The 13,233-nt window shown below is 37.2% G+C and overlaps 1 pseudogene; it reads right to left on the minus strand.

The window, feature by feature from the left end:
- Nucleotides 1–573: 573 nt before the first annotated feature.
- Nucleotides 574–2,689, minus strand: LOC121324661 (annotated as a pseudogene).
- Nucleotides 2,690–13,233: the final 10,544 nt, after the last annotated feature.

Below are 13,233 nucleotides of genomic sequence, written 5' to 3' on the forward strand. Positions count from 1 at the left end.
GACCAGTTTGTAGACTTGGGTTGAGATGCATGTGGATACAGAACAAAATAATATCACTTTGAAATATTATTATTTACCTGCCTTGCTTCCACTTCTATCACAATCGTGTGATTTATTGACCTCCAAACCTTACTAAAACTAAACTAAAATTTACTGTGGTAAACTTGTATAAGTGACAGCATGCTAGTGCTCCCCCATGTTACAGGTCATACACCTAACTTAATAATCACTCAAGGTTTCAAACTCATAGCTTTCCTCACACTTTCACAAATTGCTTACCTAAGGACTGACATATTGGAGAGGTGATATTTTTAAATGCCTAAAAAAAATAATAATAATAATTTGACAAATATTGGAGGTCTTTGATCTGTGTGTAACATCTGGTTGCAGTGTGGATGGAACCAGTGACAGGTAGCCCCAGATTTGATATTGGAATGAGATGAGAGTCTTACAGATTGGTAACTTGGTGCAGATAGAAACAAGGTATAATTAATAGTATTTATTCTTGAATGCATTAAAAAAAAAAAGCAACGAGTTGGATTAATCTTCTGTTTATTTAAATATCATGATATTACAAATTGGTTGCCAACCACAAAATCCACAACCTCTGAACCCTTACAGTTCTTCAAGTATTATTACTGTATATTTTAGAATATTACTGTCATTCAGTAACGCTCAGAAGTATGGATAATCTGTTAGTCAACTTCAAAACATCAGGCACTGTATTATATATTAGATTCCATATTAGAGAAATAAGGACAATGACAGAGTATAGGAATCTTTAAGTTCTTTTGGTTAGTTTTAGGAGTCTCTGGATGTCTGGTTCTATATCAATGGTTTTAAACTTTTTACTGTAGCGTTTGAACGGCTCTCCCTCAGGACCAATCAGAAACTTCTCGAAATTCCAGGCGATGTCGGATCTGTTCACGGGGCTCCAGATAATGAACCTGGGGTCTTGGATGTAGGAGGTGGGGTCGTCGTCTGGGTAAGGCAGCTTGTCTTTCAGGTAAGCAAAGACCGGGTGAGTATCCTTTCCGTTTACCACACATTTCTGAAACATGGTGAAATTGGGTTGGAAACCCCCTCCCGGGCGCACATACTGCAGTGAATTCAGGATTTCTTCATTCTGACAGTTTTCCTGGCAAGAAAACAAACGTTTTTACATTATCGTTTTTGTAATCTGACAGTATTAGTAGACTTTAATTGATTACTTTCGTACACAGTAAAAAGTGCAACCCGTTGACGATGTGCACCACACATCAAAATGATCTGACTTCAGTCCTCTTTGCTTAAAGACATTTCAAACCTGAAAGAAATAGAGACGACCAATATGAACAATTGTGCCTGTGATGTCTGACTCCCTGTAGAAAGAGTTATATGGCCAAATATTCCCTACCTTTCTTTAATAGTTTACTTATTTTTTTGTAAAATTAAGAGCAATTTGATATTCATAAACAGAATGCATTGTCAAGGGTTTAAAATGTGTTTCCCTACTTTTTGCTAACTGGGTTGCCTAACATGGGGGCATTGGCAAATTTCAACTTTAACAAATTTGTAAAAAGTGTGGAGTAAAAATGTGTTGAGTAAAATTATGAACAATATTGTATCTATTATAATGAAAACCCTCAGAGCTTTTATCCACCAATAAGGAAACTTCATTCAAGCGCACACCCGCATGGTAGATGGCAGTGGAACATTCAGATAGAATTTGTCATTTTAAAAGGTTAAACGGAATGAAAATGAAAAATTGGATGTGTAAAATAATCTGTAAACTAAATTAAACAATGTCAGTAACATACATCCCTGGCTATAAATTAAAAGAATAAGAGAAAAAAAAGTTGATGGCTATGAAATATATGTACGTTGATGACCGTGAAACTGTACGTACAGAATAATATAGAATAATAAACAGCAATAAATAGTTTAATGGAAATTGGATAAGTTGTATTTGACCTAGAGATTATTAGGTAAATAAATTAAGTGTTAGTATTTCAACCCCAAAATTTGGGCAGAAGTCTTTATTGACAAGAAGTCTTTGTTGTTTTGTGTTCTGTTAATACTTCTTATGTACTCCTGTCAAATTGTACTACTGTTTTGTAGCAGTTCTGTGAGGTTGTAGAAATTGCTTTCCAATGGGGAGCCGTTGTTATTTTCAGTGTCAGTAACAGCCCAACAACGTCATCTATTTTACTCTTCAAAACAGACTTTACAAAACAGATTCTTTAAATTACTCAGGAATTCATTTCTACCTTGCAAAAGTTTGCAATCACAATTTTCCATAGTTGCACTATGCTTTTAATATCATTTACTGTAGTATGTTTTTTAACGTGCCTTACCATCCTTCTCTGGGCTTTCCAATGCTACTTATGCTTCACCTTGCTTTCATTATGCTGTATCACACTTCTCTCTGCGTTTCCATGAAGCACTCACCTGGTATCCAAACTGGTTACAGGGGAACCCCAGCACAGTGAGCCGATGAGGATACTTGCTCTGCAGTTCATTTAGCTGGGTGTAGTCCTTCGTGGTTGTCCCTCAGAGAGAAGCCACGTTCTCAATCAGAACGACTCTCCCCCGAAAGATGTTGAAATCCACGCTGTCCCCATCCAGCTTGGTAGCCTGCAGGTCGTAGAAGGTCTTTGCGATGTAGGCCATTGTTTCAGCAGTGCAGGGACACAGCAGAGTGGGGGCCTCTGAGAAACGCTACCTCGTTAAAACCGATAGAAGACAGTCACATGATGACAGTTACAAAGGGCTCTTGTGTTCAGTACAATGGCCATGCAGAAAACTGATACTGTTTCTGATACACCTGAATAGATGATACAATGCAGAAACTCTAGGGCGGGTTACATTTCAGCAAGACGTTTCAATATTGTCTACTGCCTTCTACAAAGGGATGACCCATATGTACAAAACCAGTACTCTAAATATATGGTTTCCCTTATACTTTTTTTATACGTTTACTACATTTGGTAAGAATTGTTTTTCAATTGAAATTACATTTGTTTTGAAATTGTAGCTTGAACCAGAACAAAACAGAACAAGCATATACCTGCGCCTGCTGCCCCTTACCAAGTTAGACTGATATACAGTATTCAAAACATTTTTGTCACATTATTTCATACAAAGCTTCAAAATGACATTATTTATGAGTTCAATAACTACAGTAAAAGTGTTGACAGCTAACGAGTGAGACATACACTTGAAATGCTCAGTTTTCAATTACAGTATTTAATTCGTAAAATATTATTACTTCTGTGATTACTTCTATGTATGTCTTGTTGGTTTTCAGAATCGTTAGGATAATTCCAGTTTGCTGATTAACACACCCAGTTTCCAGTTTCTAATGTGGGTAGAATATACGGCGAATGAATGAGATGAGGGGAGCCAGGTGGTAAAGTTTAATTACAATCATCATTAATGAATGCAGTACAGTGTATTGAGGCAGCATACTGTAGAAAGTGCAACGTTTCACAATTTAAACACAGTTGTAGAAATTGCCTCATGTCATCATACAGTAGTTATTGCTTCTTCAAATGTGTCATCTGGTTTGCACAGTTAGAGCCACAGCTCAAGGTGTAAGGTGTAATCTGATGTCAGGCATTGCTGTCTTAACCATAAAACATGGATGTGTATTAAGCAGACTGCACTACTTGTTTCCAAAGCTGATACTGGACTTGAATTAAATATACATGAAGTGCATTGCAGTAGAGGTTCTAAAAGGAGATATCCTGTTTACATGGTTGGTAACAAAACTAGGAAACCTGCGACAGCCTTAAGCGATAGTGGTCGAAGTCGGGTTAAAGGGCACCGCTGTCTGGTAGCAGGGACTGAAACCCTTGTTTTGCATGGAGCGATACACATTGCTGTGTAGCACTTGTGCTTATTATTTAAGTGCTATTGACACGCAACCCAGCCAAATAAAGGAGCTGTTTTATTTAACTTTCACTGTCTTGTGTGTGTTATCCCTGTGCACTGCACCAACTACATCTGCGCACGGCAAGCCACTTTGCCATAGTCCCAAATCACAGAAACCTTCCACACTGATCCAATCGACATTTAAGGTCATTCTCATTTTTTTTGGCCAGTATAAATCGATATACTGATAAGAATGTGTTTGGCCAAACAAACATTTACTTAATGTCGTCTACGGTTGAGAGCAGATGGGAGGTGTGACAGAGACAGAATGATTCTTGGTGATAAATCTCCTCTCCCGACCTGTGAGGGTGCTGGACCAGGTCGATATATAGATAGAGAAGACACTGGAGGGAACACTATGTAAGGAACAAGAGATGGATTGATTGACAGACAATTCCTTCCGACCTAGTGAGGGTTTTTTGGAAAAGGAACAAACTGGATGGGTACAATTCATTCCCGGCCGGATGTATGTAGAAAGGGGGCGGAGCTACGGTACACTAAGTCATCGACCGGAAGGAGAACCGTGTTGTTTTCGTAACTGTTTTGTATGTTTTGGCGTGTCTAAATATATACTTTGTTGTTGTAGTGGGTTTGGTAGCAGCCTGACCAAAAAATTAAAAATGATATATATATATATATATATATATATAATATATATTATTATATTGATAGTATATATATATATATATATATATATATATGCAAAATGTGAACCATACCTGAGTAGTAATTTCTTATAAATCTCCTCCTATCAGCATAAGACACGTACTTGCCATACCTCTCAACTACTGAACTGGCTCTCTAGTTGAATAGTAAGACGGTCTTTGAACCACATGGTTTGCATTGTGTTCAAGTCCAGCTCTTGCCTCTCAATTCAATTCAATGGGCTGAGTTGCCAATTCATAAGAACATAAGAACATAAGACAGTTTACAAACGAGAGGAGGCCATTCAGCCCATCTTGCTTATTTGGCTGTTAGTAGCTTATTGATCCCAAAATCTCATCAAGCAGCTTCTTGAAAGATCCCAGGGTGTCAGCTTCAACAACATTACTGAAGAGTTGATTCCAGACCGTTGTAATTCATTACAAACTGTAACTGTAACAGATTACTTTCTAAAAGTAACTTCCACAGCAGTGTCTATATAGTTAAACATGAAGGTTGTAGCAGTGTGCAATCATCAAGAAATACGTGTGGTCACCAAAAATATTAAAACCATGTAAATTAATAAAACAAATCAATTATTACATGTAGAAACATTCTTTTAAGAGAGACATTATGTTTGCACCCACAACTCTGCACACTTTTCAGAAGCTTTTTTAATATTTGGGATATAGTATAAACTGGCGAGCAAAAAGCGGTAACATCTCAACCTCCTTTTCCTTATTACAAATTAAGTAGCACTTTTGGGAAATGAACCAGGAAAGACATGTTTGAAAAAATAAATAACGTACTACACTTTTTTGTCTTTAGTATGAGTTGAGTTTTTTAACCTTAAATAGAAAATAGTTGTCCCTTCAAGCATGATAAAACATTTATTAATTAAAATATATTGTAAGTGAACTATGATAATTACCTTGACAACAGGGTCGCCACCTGGCCCCATAATTCCAGAACACTGTGAGACAGAACAGGATTTTGAAGTTGCCTTTAAACTGAAGGAAATCAACATGTGAATTGAGCCCTAAACCTTTGCTAAATTGATTTTGGTGATTAATTATCTTGAGGCAGCATGACAATACAATAATAGCTTTTAACAAATGAAAGAAATAAGTACATCATCAATATTTATTTATTTTATTAATAGTTTTAAAAATATACATTTCATATAATATACATACATTTCTTTATAGTTTCTAATAGTATATCACCTTCTCCCACTGAAATCATTAATACTGAGCAGCTGTTCACTATTCCTGACACCACACAGCGTGAACACTGGATCAGTGCTGTTATTTAATTGGGAGAGTCAATGTCATTTAGGGATAAATATTACTAATTAATAGGATATAAATAGCATCTTTTAAATATTGAGAACTGAAATATCATTTTGTACAAAATAAAAAAAAATATCTTGAATAAACCTACACGTCACAGTGATTCAGATAATTAAGAAGCAGTATAAATTCAGCAAGTGCTTAGTGCTCAATTCACCTGTTTATTGCTTTCAGTTTAAGGGCAACTTAAAACCATGTCCCGTCCCAAAGTGTTCCGGGAAATATGGGGCCAGGTGGCAACCCTACTTGACAGTAAAAGCATTAAAAACATTTCCTCAATAAAATCTATACTTGAGAACCATTGGGAGGTTAAAAGCAAACACGTTTTTGAACAGCTGCAGAATGTGTTCATCATGCAAATAACCCAAGGCGCCAACTCACTCAGTTCTGTGCTAAACACTTCAAAACACTTTTAAAACTACTACGGCCAAAGGGTTTGCGTCACCCTATAGAATTAACTAATTTTTTGTTATAAAGTCAAATGAAACCAGCTGAATAATGTTACGTTAGCATATTGAATTACGTACCGCTTTGTAGTTTTCGTATACATAACGAAAAAATGGCTAATTGAAAAATGTGACATTTCAAAATGTAACATGAAATACTGCACTACTGTTATGGCTTCAGGTAGACTTTTGCGATATCATTTTGTAGTTTATTTGATTACATGATGATAAATAAAATATCTAAAATATGTTCATATAGTTCAATCCTAAAACTTTTGGCGATAGCTGTATAGTAATCAATAAAGCAATATTAGAATAAATACATTTTATAATGGAAGTGTCTCCTATGCTACATATTTAATAGTTTTGTTTTTAATACAATTGCTTTCATATTTACTGCGCATTACATTCACTGTGCTGGTGGCTTCTTTTTTTTTTTTTTAAGTTTTAGAACGAGAAAAGGCCATTCAGATCATCAAGACTGGGGGAGCGAATTTAAAAACACATTATCTAGTCTTTTTTTTTAAATGTTCCCAGTGTTTTAGATCCTACTACTTCACTTGGTAGGCTATTCCATGCATTTATAAATCTGTCTAAAAAAGTGCTTCTTACCTTCTGTTCTAAACTTACTTTTCAGCAACCACTTATGCCCCCTTGCAGGCCCACCGAGAGGGCCTGGAGGCCAGGAATTTTTTCCTGGGGCCCACGGGCCAGCAAGGAGCCCACATGGACCAACAATGGGCCCACATGGGCCAACAAGGAGCCCACACAGGCCAACAAGGGGCCCACACGGGCCAGAAAGGAGCCCACACGGGCCAGCAAGGGGCCTACACGGGCCAGAAAGGGGCCCACGTTTGAAAATATTAAACAGCACATGCACTTGTTAGTGTACACACCCACAAAAAAAATAAATGGAGATTTATCCAAGATCTGGGGCCAGTTGTAATAAACACGTAAGTTAGACTTACTTTTCAAGCTGGAGTAGGGGGTGGATTAAGTCAGACCTGGCATTTCAAATCAGCTACAGTATTGTAAAACGAATAACGATGTCAAACCTTATATTATGAGTACATATGCGCAGAGCAATGCAAAGATAACCTTTTAAAGACTTTTTTAGATATTTAAAATGGTTTTAAATTATATTTTCGTTTTCGCCAAGAATGTATTTTTTCGTCACAAATAAAGATGACCCTGTGTTCTTATGCTTGTGGTTGTGTTTAAGCAGTAGTCAGCAATATTATCTAAAAATGAACTGAATTTATTACATTAGTTAAAATAGTCAGCATTTGTGAGATTAATTAAAGTGTTTCGCTTTGCTTTGGACACAAAATGTAACGAACAACCATAGTTCAGATAGAAACGACGCTGTTAAAATATAGTATTGTTTATTATAGATGCGGACCCTCGTATTCTTTTTTGTTGTAAAAAAGTCGTTTCTGTTTCTTTTTTTTTTCTTTTTTATAAAGTGTTATGCACAACAGTGGTTTTAGTTAATGGATTTTCTTTTTTGGTGGTCTTGCCATCCTGTGCAAAATTTGAAGCAGTGTCTTGGGTTAAGTTTATCTATACCTTTTGTGATTTTAAAGAATTCAATCAAGTCCCCTCTTTCCCTTGTTTTTTTATAGTCTGAAGAGATTTAATTATTTTAGCCTGTCCTCATAGCCATTAAGACCTGGGATCAGCCCAGTTGCCCTTCTCTGTACCTTCTCGACTGAAGTGATGTCTTTTCTGTAGCGAGGAGACCCAAACTGCAACAGTACTCTAGGTGGGGTCTAACTAGGGCATTGTATAATCTTAACATAACCTCTCTAGACTTGTATATAGCCTAACATTCTATGTGCGTTTCTAATTGCCTCAGCACATTGGCGAGATACTTTTAATGATGACTCCACTATAACCCTGAGATATTTTTTTTATAGCATGGATTGCTACACTCAATATGCAAGTTCACCCAGCACAGGGAAGGTCCAAATCCTTTTAAATTAGCTGGGCTGCAGATTCAGATTCCACTACTCCCCCAAGTTTGGTGTCATCTGCAAATCTGACAATCTTGCAATATGTATCTTGGTTCAAGTCATTTACATACCATAAATGAGGAACAGTGAGGGTCCAAGTACAGACCCTCGTGGTGCCCCACCAAGTACACCCCCCACTCCTACACTTCTTACAACTGCTCTCTGCTTTCTGTTTTTTAACCAGCTCTGAATCCAAGTAATGTAATGAACAATTACATTTAGAAATAACTGCAAGAGTTGGGGGTGATAGACTCAAAACAGCTTTTTGCTCATGCTTGATGTTTTAATCTGTTATAAACTGGAACTAACTCTCTCTTTAATTTTGGTGATTTGGGGATTCCTGTCTTTTCCACCTCAGAAGTGTATAAATAGGAATAAATAGTATAACTATATATAAATAGTATAAATATGTATAAATAGTACTGGCGTCTGTTACTATCTAAGGCCACCAAAGGTTAAAGCCACGTCTCATGAGCGTCTCAGTGTAAACTTGCAGTAATAAAATTATAAGAAAACTACAAAGTGCATCCAGCAGATGTCACCCCTACACTGTTGGACTGAAATCAGGTATAACTGGGTGCACTTCTTCAGACTTGAAGGAAAAGAACAGTCTGATATTAGCTGATACTCTCTTACATGACAGTAAACAGGTAAGAACAAACATGATATGGGTTGCATTTTGTGATTTTGTAAGATTCATAAGTCAACAGCTGTTGTCAACATTTTGTCAATAGCATCAGAGTACAATATTAATGGTCATTCCATATTAATATGGTGACATTAGGAGGGCAATAGTTTGTTTTATGTAAGAAACAGCCAAGGCTTATGAATGTCAGCTACCCTTACCAACAGTTGATTAAAACATTTCTGTGATGTCACCCTTTGGTCTTTTGATTGATTGAGATTGCTGGCATTTTTAAAATATGTTTTATCGTTTTAAACTTTCTCTTTATTTATCTGTATAAACATCCCTGTGATCCTTCTCCAGTTCAAAGTCTGGCGCTACCTGTTAATATGAGTCTGTACCAGTCACATCCAAGATTTGGGTCCCACATGTGTTTGTTATATTAAACTGATTTATACATTCTATGTTTTTTAATTTGTATTGTATTTATTGAGTTGTTGGTTGAGGGATTGACTGATGACTTTTGTAAATAAAGCCAGACTGGAACTATAATAGTGTCTGTATAATAATAATCTTTATATAGTGCCTTTCATAGTGTACCACCATCACAAAGTGCTTTACAATATACAATACTAGGGTGTGTGAACTATCATAAATGTGTCCATGTACGACCATAGAAGTAAATAAGGCCTAAAGGCCTACTAACTAGAGATCATCTCGTAGTGAGTACGGAGGACAGGATTACTAACTGGAGATCATCTCGTAGTGAGTACAGAGGACAGGATTACTAACTGAAGATCATCTCGTAGTGAGTACGGAGGACAGGTTACCAACTGGAGATCATCTCGTAGTGAGTACAGAGGACAGGGTTACTAACTGGAGATCATCTCGTAGTGAGTACAGAGGACAGGATTACTAACTGGAGATCATCTCGTAGTGAGTACAGAGGACAGGATTACTAACTGGAGATCATCTCGTAGTGAGTACAGAGGACAGGGTTACTAACTGGAGGGCATCTCGTAGTGAGTACAGAGGACAGGATTACTAACTGGAGATCATCTCGTAGTGAGTACAGAGGACAGGGTTACTAACTGGAGATCATCTCGTAGTGAGTACAGAGGACAGGATTACTAACTGGAGATCATCTCGTAGTGAGTAGGGAGGACAGGTTACCAACTGGAGATCATCTCGTAGTGAGTACAGAGGACAGGATTACTAACTGGAGATCATCTCGTAGTGAGTACAGAGGACAGGATTACTAACTGGAGATCATCTCGTAGTGAGTACAGAGGACAGGGTTACTAACTGGAGGGCATCTCGTAGTGAGTACAGAGGACAGGGTTACTAACTGGAGATCATCTCGTAGTGAATACAGAGGACAGGTTACTAACTGGAGATCATCTCGTAGTGAGTACGGAGGACAGGGTTACTAACTGGAGATCATCTCGTAGTGAGTACAGAGGACAGGGTTACTAACTGGAGATCATCTCGTAGTGAGTACAGAGGACAGGATTACTAACTGGAGATCATCTCGTAGTGAGTAGGGAGGACAGGTTACCAACTGGAGATCATCTCGTAGTGAGTACAGAGGACAGGATTACTAACTGGAGATCATCTCGTAGTGAGTACAGAGGACAGGATTACTAACTGGAGATCATCTCGTAGTGAGTACAGAGGACAGGGTTACTAACTGGAGGGCATCTCGTAGTGAGTACAGAGGACAGGGTTACTAACTGGAGATCATCTCGTAGTGAATACAGAGGACAGGTTACTAACTGGAGATCATCTCGTAGTGAGTACGGAGGACAGGGTTACTAACTGGAGATCATCTCGTAATGAGTACGGAGGACAGGGTTACTAACTGGAGATCATCTCATAGTGAGTACAGAGGACAGGGTTACTAACTGGAGATCATCTCGTAGTGAATACGGAGGACAGGTTACTAACTGGAGATCATCTCGTAGTGAGTACGGAGGACAGGGCTAAAAGTAGTCTGCAAGATAGTACCAACTGCAATGAACTAACCTTCTGCAGACAGTCTGCAGGTGGGTTTTAAAGATTATCTCAGTGCAATGAACACAATGTGACATCAGTCTGCCCCCTAGAGGTATGTAAAATTGGTAGAAAGTCCAGCAATTCTTCAGACTAAGTTCAGAACTGTCACATGAGCAGCAAAGCTAACTGTATTTCCCAGCTAGTGGTAATTCAATTAAATGTAATGGATATAATTGTCTATAAAAAGTAAATGAGTGCATATGCTAATTGTATGTTAAAATTAATAAATGTGTAAATGCACCAATGAAACTTTTATTGGTGTATACATGCAGCATTCCATTCCACGTGAAAATTCTGATACTAAACTCTGTTTTACTTGAAATACTGACTCCAATTACAAAGGTTTTTATTAATAATAATAATAATAATAATAATAATAATAATAATAATGTATTTCTTGCAGACCCATGTCTTGTCCCACTGTTTTTGCTCTTACACCATAGATAGCTCATATCTGGTTCTATTCAACAGGATAATCACTTCAAACAAAATTCAATACTGCTCAGCGATATAACATGAATATCAAGAGCTTAACATATTACTTACAGTATGAAAAAAAGAAAAAAAAAAAAAAAACTAGCGCTAAGTCGTATATGTGACGTGACATCATAGAGATGAAACTCCAAGATTGTGGACTTCCGTACAACTAAACATACATCTCAGTCTTTGTATCATGCTATAATGTTAACGTTATAGCACTGTGAAAACGAACCCCGGTCCCCTATGTTGACCTATAGACCTGAATACTGTGTACGTTAAAACAAAGTATATTACATTTGTGCATATGATATTTAAAGTCAGTAAGCCGGATAGCGTCAGAAAGTTAGATATCCTGCATAGTTTAGTTAGCGCTACAAAACAGGAGCTAGGGTTTATTTTTGTTTTGTATTTTTTGTTAAAAGAAGCCGTGTTCCTACTGGAAAAGGGACACCGCTGAACAAATAAACAAACAGGCACCGTCCTCTTAAACCCATTCTTACTGTTACTATAAATAAAGAAGCTTTGTCACAAGTTGTAAGTATTACCGTTTTTGTAGCAAACAAATTCAATGCTAAAGTGAAATGGCAACGCTACGCTTGAAAGGTGTAATACTTTTCTGTGGATTCGTAGCACACGGTGGATTAGTGAGTGAATTACCAATACTACCCCGTCTCTTCAAAGCCCCGCAGTCACTTTCAGTTAGAAGATTCGTAGGATTAATCAATCAAAAGAAGGGTGACGTCACAGAAATGTCTGAATTAACTGTCGGTCAGGAGGGTAGCTGACACTGGACTGCCATTCTGTCTGCTTTATTATTATTATAACAACGATTACTTTAATTGCATATGACGGGTGCAGAGATTGTAAAGCCTTCTTATCTTGCATTACTGGAACTGGGAGATGTCTTCAGCACCACAGGTGATCATTATTGTTTTTGTCTGTTTATTTAGGGAAACCATAATGATCATTCCTGTTGGTATGTAATGCATGGGGAGGGAGTAATAATTTGATGTATGATTGAAGACAATCCGAGTAGTTTTACTGTCTAGTCTGGGGACTTTTCCCTCCATCCGGCTTTTACCCACTCCCCAAAGAAACTACAAACTGATATTGCAGTCTGTCAGAAGCCATAGTACCAGCACAGAATGTTACATTTTGAAAATATCACATTTTAAAATGTGTGTCAGTTTTTCATTTTGCAAGTCAATATGTTAACGAAAACATTATTCAGCTGTTTTCATTCAACTTTATGAAGCAAAATTAGTTCATTCTATAGGATGATGCAAAACTTTTGGCCATAGCTCACTGTAGAGGAGAACACTGTGGGGCAGAGAGAGAGAAAGAGAGAGAAGAGCGAGAGAGCTAGAATGTGCTTCAGACGGTCCAAGAGTTTATTATTCTATTTACACTAATGGCAGTAAACTTGGATACTAGACTCTTCACAAAGTCTGTGTCATATTAATTTTTTTGGCTTTAGTACCAGAATCTTTGTGACTCTAATTCGCTGGGAGTGATTAATTAACTTTTTAATCTTCAATAATTTGCTTTAAATATGTTTATTTGTAAATAGCTGCAGGTAAAATAAAGGTATACAATCATGTCAGGTTCAGTTTTACATTTTCACAAAGACTGAGAGAAACAAATCAACAAGTATTTGTAATTTAAGCTCGTTGTGAGGTTTTCTGTTCTCAAATGAGCAGTAA

The sequence above is a fragment of the Polyodon spathula genome, chromosome 12 (assembly GCF_017654505.1).
Source record: "Polyodon spathula isolate WHYD16114869_AA chromosome 12, ASM1765450v1, whole genome shotgun sequence".
Classification (NCBI taxonomy): Eukaryota; Metazoa; Chordata; class Actinopteri; order Acipenseriformes; family Polyodontidae; genus Polyodon; species Polyodon spathula.